This window comes from Lepeophtheirus salmonis, chromosome 6 (assembly GCF_016086655.4).
Source record: "Lepeophtheirus salmonis chromosome 6, UVic_Lsal_1.4, whole genome shotgun sequence".
Classification (NCBI taxonomy): Eukaryota; Metazoa; Arthropoda; class Copepoda; order Siphonostomatoida; family Caligidae; genus Lepeophtheirus; species Lepeophtheirus salmonis.
Window position 1 is genome coordinate 40,463,560 of NC_052136.2, and position 7,900 is coordinate 40,471,459.

General features: G+C 31.2%; 1 long non-coding RNA gene across 2 annotated transcripts; it reads left to right on the plus strand.

Annotated features, from left to right (window-relative positions):
- The first annotated feature begins 698 nt into the window (after positions 1-698).
- Positions 699-2,931, plus strand: LOC121121042 (uncharacterized). Of its 2 annotated transcripts, XR_011780895.1 has the most exons (7): positions 699-860; positions 1,072-1,187; positions 1,553-1,632; positions 2,065-2,228; positions 2,533-2,599; positions 2,660-2,769; positions 2,832-2,931. It is a non-coding gene; the product is annotated as an uncharacterized lncRNA (long non-coding RNA). The 2 variants fall into 2 exon arrangements; XR_005865321.2 differs by lacking the exons at positions 1,553-1,632; positions 2,065-2,228.
- The last annotated feature ends 4,969 nt before the right edge of the window (positions 2,932-7,900 follow it).

The window sequence follows — 7,900 nt, forward strand, 5'->3', positions numbered from 1 at the left end:
TGTATTGGTTAGAGTTGTACAATATATAGCTTACCGGTATGTTCAAACATATCGAAAAGTTAGATGGAAATTCAGACAAAAAAAAAAATTATCGTTATTCAAATCATCCATGTAGATATATATATATGATAAAACAATAGAATGTTAATTATTAGGAGGAAAATGAGTTATATTTACAGCAATATGGATTTTAGCATAAAATTAGATCTCCTAGAAAAGTAATTAAACAGTCCAACGATCACAAAATTATATAAAACAATCACATACTAAACAGTTTAGAATATAATAATCAATTCATTGGTCTCCCTGGAAGGAAATATGAGAAAAATTGGATAAAAACAACCCAAAAGTTAGAAAATACTTGAAACAGAAGATGACAAGCACAATTGAAAAGTAACTAATTTCCTTGAAGTAATAAGTCTATTAAAATATTACAGAGAAGTGGCAGAGTTGTGCATAATCATACTTGGTGAAAAAAATATTCGAGGTATCCATTGGGCAAAGGCAGGTGGCATTCAACAACGCCGATAGTTTTAAGTGAGTTAGACAACTTTTAATACAAATCAAGTTTTTACGATGGAGGAGACCAGAGGAAACCCATCATCTAATTTGCTTGTGCAGAACACTGCCCAGCATATATCAAGAATATCCTCTACGACGTCTAGAACCGCTGGAAGAAGGAAGGGACATATTTTAAAAAAAACCACAAGTCCTGGAGTGATAAAAACGCACTCCCCAATTTCTCGTAGGACTGAAACCACCCTCTAAATCCCCCAATATGAACCCAATGTATAACATATTTTAAGGGGAGTTAGAAACGAAGGGCAATGCCAATTCACACAATTACTTATTCTTTGATGGTAGGAGTATTTATATAATTTTATAAATTGATTCTATTAAATATTTTTCAAATTTATATGTATTAATATTATTTAAATAATAAAACCAAAAGTATTGATACTTATGAGATAGCAAGGATTTATAGTCACATTATACATAATATATTTATACAATCAAAAATATCCGTTATATAGAATATAGATATCTATATATTGTATTTATTTTTTTAAGCTTGGAGACAACCAAAGCTGACATCTAGAGGTTTTCTAAGTTCTCAGACGTTGCCTATTTTAGCAGCTGAGAAACTTGCTATAACCTTCAAGTTCCGTGTGACTGGCTATTCTCAGGTAAAGCGTAATCTTAAGTTACTCAAATACAGAGCGTTAAACCGCTCAAGAAATCCTGAGTGCGCTCCCACTCCCGCTCAGTTACTAATTTGGTGAGCGTCTTCTCACTTCTGTTCATTTTTTAAAGCAGCGAACGCAGTCCCACTCAATTTTTGCGCTCGTATTTGAATTTGACAACTCTTTGTTATTGCAATTAATTTCCTGAATTTTTTATATACATATAATTTTTTCCAAAATATGAAGAGAAATAAGCTACAAAAACAAATAAAATTAAAGATCTAAAATAATATTTAAAATTTAAAAAAATCATAAAAATGATTAACCCAATGTTTTAACTATAATAGTTTTCAACTTTGAAACTCTAGCATATATACTTAAATAATTGACCACCTTTAGAAAATACTTTCTCAGTAGAAACTAAGGACAGCAGTGTAGAAATCAGAAGGTAAAATTGAATAACCATTATTAAATTATTAGAACTCACATTATCACATGCAATATAGATATTAATATTATGTACTAATGGGGAGGTGTTTCCAAACAGTGTATCTTGAGGCAAATTCAATTGTGCTCTTCGATTTGTGACAACCATACTCCATTAGCAATAATGTATAATAATCAAAATAATTGTTGAAATGAAAATAGGTGTGTCAAGAAATTTTTATTTATCTTTTGATGTACCTTGGCACAAAAAGTTGGGGAACCACTGTCTTAGGGGACATTGTCTTTTGATATTTCGTGCACTATTATCCAGTTAGCCTGATAATTAGTTTGAGCTTGAACACAGATTTTTCAAGTTTTTGAACATTAGCTTGCGTGAAATTTTGAGATCTAATTTCAATTTACTAAATAAGAACATAAGAAAAATGTATTTCAGTTTGGAAAATTCGTTTAAAATAAAAGAAAGATTTATCTTCCAATGTAATCTCCGCACACGAAGCAGCTGGCGTTGTCTCTGAGGTAACTAATGTTTGAGTTTCCTTAGCTTAGCCAGCTACATGAGAGGCAAGCTAGTCAACAGAAGAAAGTAAAGAGCCACAGGTACAGCAAATAAAAAAAGATTCTAGCTTATCTTGAGACAAAACTTCAACTGTCTTTTTTCTAATCTTTAAAATAATTCTTTAAGTCTCAATTTATTTATTTCTTTGACCTTATCTCATAAGATGTAGAAAAGGGATAAGTATTGCAAATATGTATGAGCGAAAATTCAAGCAATTTTGTATCTCTTCTAAAATGGGGAGCGTGCTCCCGCCAAGAATTTTGAGCGGTGATCACAAATGCATTGTTCAAACACCATCTAACCAAATACTCCAATTTCATAGACAGAAATATCATTCTATTTTAGGATTGGTAGGAGCACAATTAATAAAGTATTGATTGAGACTTGTACAACAATCTGCGATGTTCTACAGGTACAAATAATATGAAATGACTTATCTATACATAAAATAAATTATTTATTATTATAATAGAGCACATATTTCAATGCTATTAAGTGTAATTGATGGGAAGCACATTAATGTTAAAACCTACAAACAAATCGGGTTCTACATATTATAATTACAGGGGAAGCAAACTACGAGTAATATTTTAATACTTTATAGTTATGTAAGTTTTCATTCATCAATTAATTTTCCTCCATAGGCTTACAAATGTAGATTTTGGAGACTTTGGCCTGAATAACAATGACGGAGTTCTGAGAAGCTCAGAAGCCTAATTTATTGGAGCCTGGCCCAGAAAGGAACCTCGGTAAAAACAATTTTTAATTACAGCCTCTATAGATATAGATGCATTATAGAGAATACTTTTGGTTTTGTATCAGACAAGTAAGTATTTTAGTAGTACATACATAATTAAATTAAAATTAACAATACACTATCAGGTAAAGGATTTTTAGATCAACAATAGACAGCAAACCAGAAAAATTGATTAAATATGCCAGGTCTACGATTGCTCTACATATATTTTTCTTTTTTAATTAAAGAGGAACCAAATAGCTACATCAAACAGATTTTAATAATTCAACTCGAGGAAATAATGATAATGGTCTTTTGGCAATAGCAATTTTTTTATCAAAAAAAGTAAGTAATTTATTACCTTAATATTTATTAGTCCATTTATTTTTTATTGTTTCCGTGATTTGTCTACTGGACGCATACTTTTGCTTGTGAAGAGGGGTCAGTGCCATACCAACCGGATAAATTTAATTTAAATAAATATTTTATAATAGATAACTTACAACTATTTCTGTGACTATTTTAAGCTCCAATTTAGAAAATGATTCAAATACTAATTACATTCTTAATTAATTAAGTTAGCGCCATGCTAAAAGAATGGAAGCTCGTGTCTTGTACCGGGTGTGGGGAAATTTTTTTTACACTTTCAGTCTAGAGCTTGATCAAGATGTATTTCAACAACCAGTTGTAATAGGGTATATCAATAAGATTTGAAAAAAATAATATGTTGTCTCAGCTAACCTAATCATCGATGTACCCACCTTGGTAGCAATGATGTCTTGGAGGCGGCCACATACGGTCTTACACCCATTATGGACGTAGTTCTCAGACATGGCATCCTAGTGCTGCTTGACAATGTACCTGGGTTGTTGATATTTGGGTCACAGACGGTGCAGGCCTTGGAATCAGCAGGCACCCAAAAAGTGAAGTCCAATGGTTTGGAAACCGGTGAGTAGAGGGGCCACATTTTCTTAGGCGAGAAAGGCAATTTTTTCTACAACAACTTCTGCGCCTTTTTAGATGTGTGTGCAGGCACACACATCCTGCTGGAACACCACGTTGTTCATGTCAAGGTAGTTAGTTTGGACCCGTTTGGTTTCTTGGCAGCGTCCAAAAATTTGCACTGACCAAAATTCGTTGGTCACGTTGAGATAGCATTTTCTTGGCTTCTAAAACACTTAGGAAGATATGGTTTAAGTTTTTTTCACCTGGTTTAACCTATCAGGATTATGGACAAAGTACAATAGGGAATTATATTTTAACTAAATTTTATTTTAAAAATGTATTTATTCCAAAAAATTAGGATTTTTTTAAATTTCTATATCAACCCTTTCTTTTAGATTTTTAACCTTAAATAACAATTATATTAATATGACTGGCTAAATGACTTAGACATGTGTGAATTACGGCAAATTTATAACAATTTCCTTCGAAATTTCAATCAATTTTTTTTTTTGTAGTATTCTCAAATTGAGTTATAATGCTTTATTATTAAATATTTATACCACGGTCAGATCTCTGTTCCCCTTCCCTCTCTTAATCAAAGTTTTCCTAAATAATGTTACGTTAATTAGTTGATAGATGATGAGAATCTTTCTAATGAGGAATGAGTACTATAATGGAATTCAGGGAATTAACATATTTATTGAGAAGATTTCAAAGTTCATTTAGCTACAGCGGAAATTGAATTATTTGACATTGACGAAACATTTAAGGAATTACTTAAGCTTCATTATATACATGAGATAATTATATCACTCATGAATATATTTATTTATAATTTATCTTTCAATTAAATGTATTTTAGACTAAATATGATGATACACTAATCGATTCCAGATGAATAGTGATATATTAACCTCTGGAAACCTCGAAAAGACATCCCAATCCTGATTGACATAATAAAATACTCCTCTATGACCCTAATATTAGTCAAAGGATTTCATAACTCATTAAAGCCTCATTGTATTTTTATAGTTATGTTACCGAAATAGAGCAATTGAGGAACAAGAAATTATTCGTTTTGATAAAAATATTTTGTTGGATTATGCAAAGATTCCCTTATGAATAAAAGTCTTATATACGGAAAATGTCAAATATATATTGCAATCGTTAATGTGTTTCATGGTTCATATTCGGATACAATCTGTCACTATGAAGAAGCTACAGGTGTATTAATATCATGTCTGGATTGGCTGTGTTTAGCCAATTCTTATAAAGGTCTTATTGTAACTTAAACAATTGTTTTCAATCAAAAAATTAGATCAAAACCTCTCAGCCATCCTGTAATAATTGAAAAGTTGAAGAACATTGTCATACATTATTTTAAATACAATCATTCTTTAATCATCGAGATTTAAAGATCTATTAAAGCAGCCCATGTTCTTCAAGACTTAATAAACTTCTTACAAGCTACCTTCAGAATGTATACAAAATATTTTGCTTATTAACTTAACAATGAACAACGCTATACAAATGACAGTTTTTCAGGTCATTATAGGTTCTATTGAGACATTGTTCTCAAGAGGAAAACGGCCTTCTTTAAAAGAGTTACTGCAATGAGATGAATAATTGAATTTGTTTATGTTTTCATATAATTTTGTATCTAAATATGTAGATAATGGGGTTATTTCCATTTTGGCTATTCTGACTATTCCATTATACTCATTAATAAAGCTAGTCTAATTTGCATTCCAGGTGTACTTCCCCCCAAAATCATGGACCTGAATGTTTTTTATGTTATCAATTATTACGTAAAACTGTAAATGTTGATGTGTTGGAGAAAATAATTGCAACACTAAGTAAATCGAGCAATGAATTCTTACATAGCCAAAAGAGGTTAGCCATATCTACGAGTAAAAATCTGAAAGGAATTTTTTGGTACTACCAGGCGAATGATAAGTTTTTTGTACATCAATTAATTACATGGTTTTATTAATCAAAACCTAAGGATACAGACATATTCCTTCTCATTTTTTGGTTTAAGTTCGATATGTTCATTGTCTCAATGTAGAATAAATCCAATTTGACTGACAAAGAGGAAAATCAAAATAGGAAATTAATAGTGGTAGTAGAAGTATTACTTCGTCTTCGTTTGATGAAAATGAGTTTTAAATCAATTCCCTTGATCTCTTACCCATTAATTGGTGTTATATACAAGAGGTAAATAGTTTCTTTGATAACATTGGATCTACACCTATCGATGAAATGAATCTAACGATCATCTCCTTGAGTACATCTTCAGAGAGTCATAGCAAAAGTTTAATTATAAATATCACATCCACACTCTATCATCCTTTGTATAAAAAATTAACTTGAGTTTAAATCCTTTAAATCCAGATGTCTTGAGAGGAGACGAGGATCATGGAATGTGGTATCTCGTACTATATAGATGTGTGTAATTTAACGAAGCCAGAAATGAATCTCCTTCTTGAACCAAACAAAATCCTCATCATTGAACATCTAAATATTTATCGTGTTCCAGTTTATATACCCAAGTGGAAGGAGCTCATTACAGAGTGTCTATCAAATAACATTCCCCTTTTATAGAATACAACGCAACAGAATATCTGGTTCAGTTTCGTTCTTTGATGAGCAACTGTCTTTTGAAATGATTCAGTCCCTGAGTTTGTCGTGCTATATGAGTCAGCTTATCTAAATATATTATGTGCATCTCTGGAGTCCTGGACTTGACGCACATATAATTTAATTCTTAGTGTACAATTGCCAGGATATATTTATAAGTGAAATAAGTATTTCAATATAAGTAATCCCCGTCCAGAGTTGATTTTTTTTTTGTTTTGTTTTGTTATAAAATAACATATTTATCTAAATACAATTACATTCATAAATTAACAACAACAAAAGTTAACTATTGTTAGGATTAAAAATATATTATTATAATTTGTCTTCATTTGTTTGTTTTTAAATTATATAATAATTCTTTAATTAAATATTTATCAATTTTATATCCTTTTTAAAATATATATATATACATATTTTTTTTTTTTTGAGGTGAGGTTGTCAATCCTTGATTTTAATAAACTTTCAAAGTAGAAGACCTTAACATTTCTATATTCCTATTAATTGAAATAAATTATGCATAAATGTCTAGCTCTCATTCATAATGTCTCATCTCTTCAAAGAACCTAAAGGTAGAAGATACTCTTCTGGACTCCTTTCCGTTGATTTGATATAGCACAATGTCAGTTCAGGCCTCTACGAGCAAATACATACATCCAATGCTCTTTCACTTCCATCTCTCAGATATCTTAGGGCCGTATCCAGTGTGATAACGGTAGAAACCTTCAACTACTACAAGTTACTTAAAAGCACGAATTACAGGCTTGAAGAGCAGAGAAAAAGATGTAGCACTAATGCTCGACGTGATTTATTTGCCCCAAAGAGTAGAGTTTGTCAGAGGAAAATTTGTGGGAACTACAAATAATCAAACTTCTAAAACTGTCCTCGCCTTTTTGATCAAGTGATCCTCAGGGAAATACATGGACGTCGCTACACCACCCCAGTGGTAAACTTAACAGCAGAGTTCCTGTTCATCAGTACAATCCCATCATGAAGACACTTTAGGAAATATATTTCAGTAAATACAAAGTTATACATCCATAATCTGTGTAAAGATAATCTTCAGACCTCAATTCCTTGTCCTCAAGATGGTTCAAAGTGAGTTCATCACTTCATCGATACGGTCGACAATTTTAAAAACATTTATAATTGTTTTCAGAGAAGGGAGAATTTGGTATATCCAAATATTTACCTTCCTGGATCGACACCTCAGCACAGAATAGTAATTGATATATATATATCACAATTATTGTTAATACTATACTGGAAAATTCTACGGAAAGGAAAATCCAACTAATTAAACGGTTTTATGATTTACAATAACAGGAATGGCCTGTTGTTACCAACAAATAGTTTGCATGTTAGAATGGCATCAATTAAAGCTATCTGCCTCTA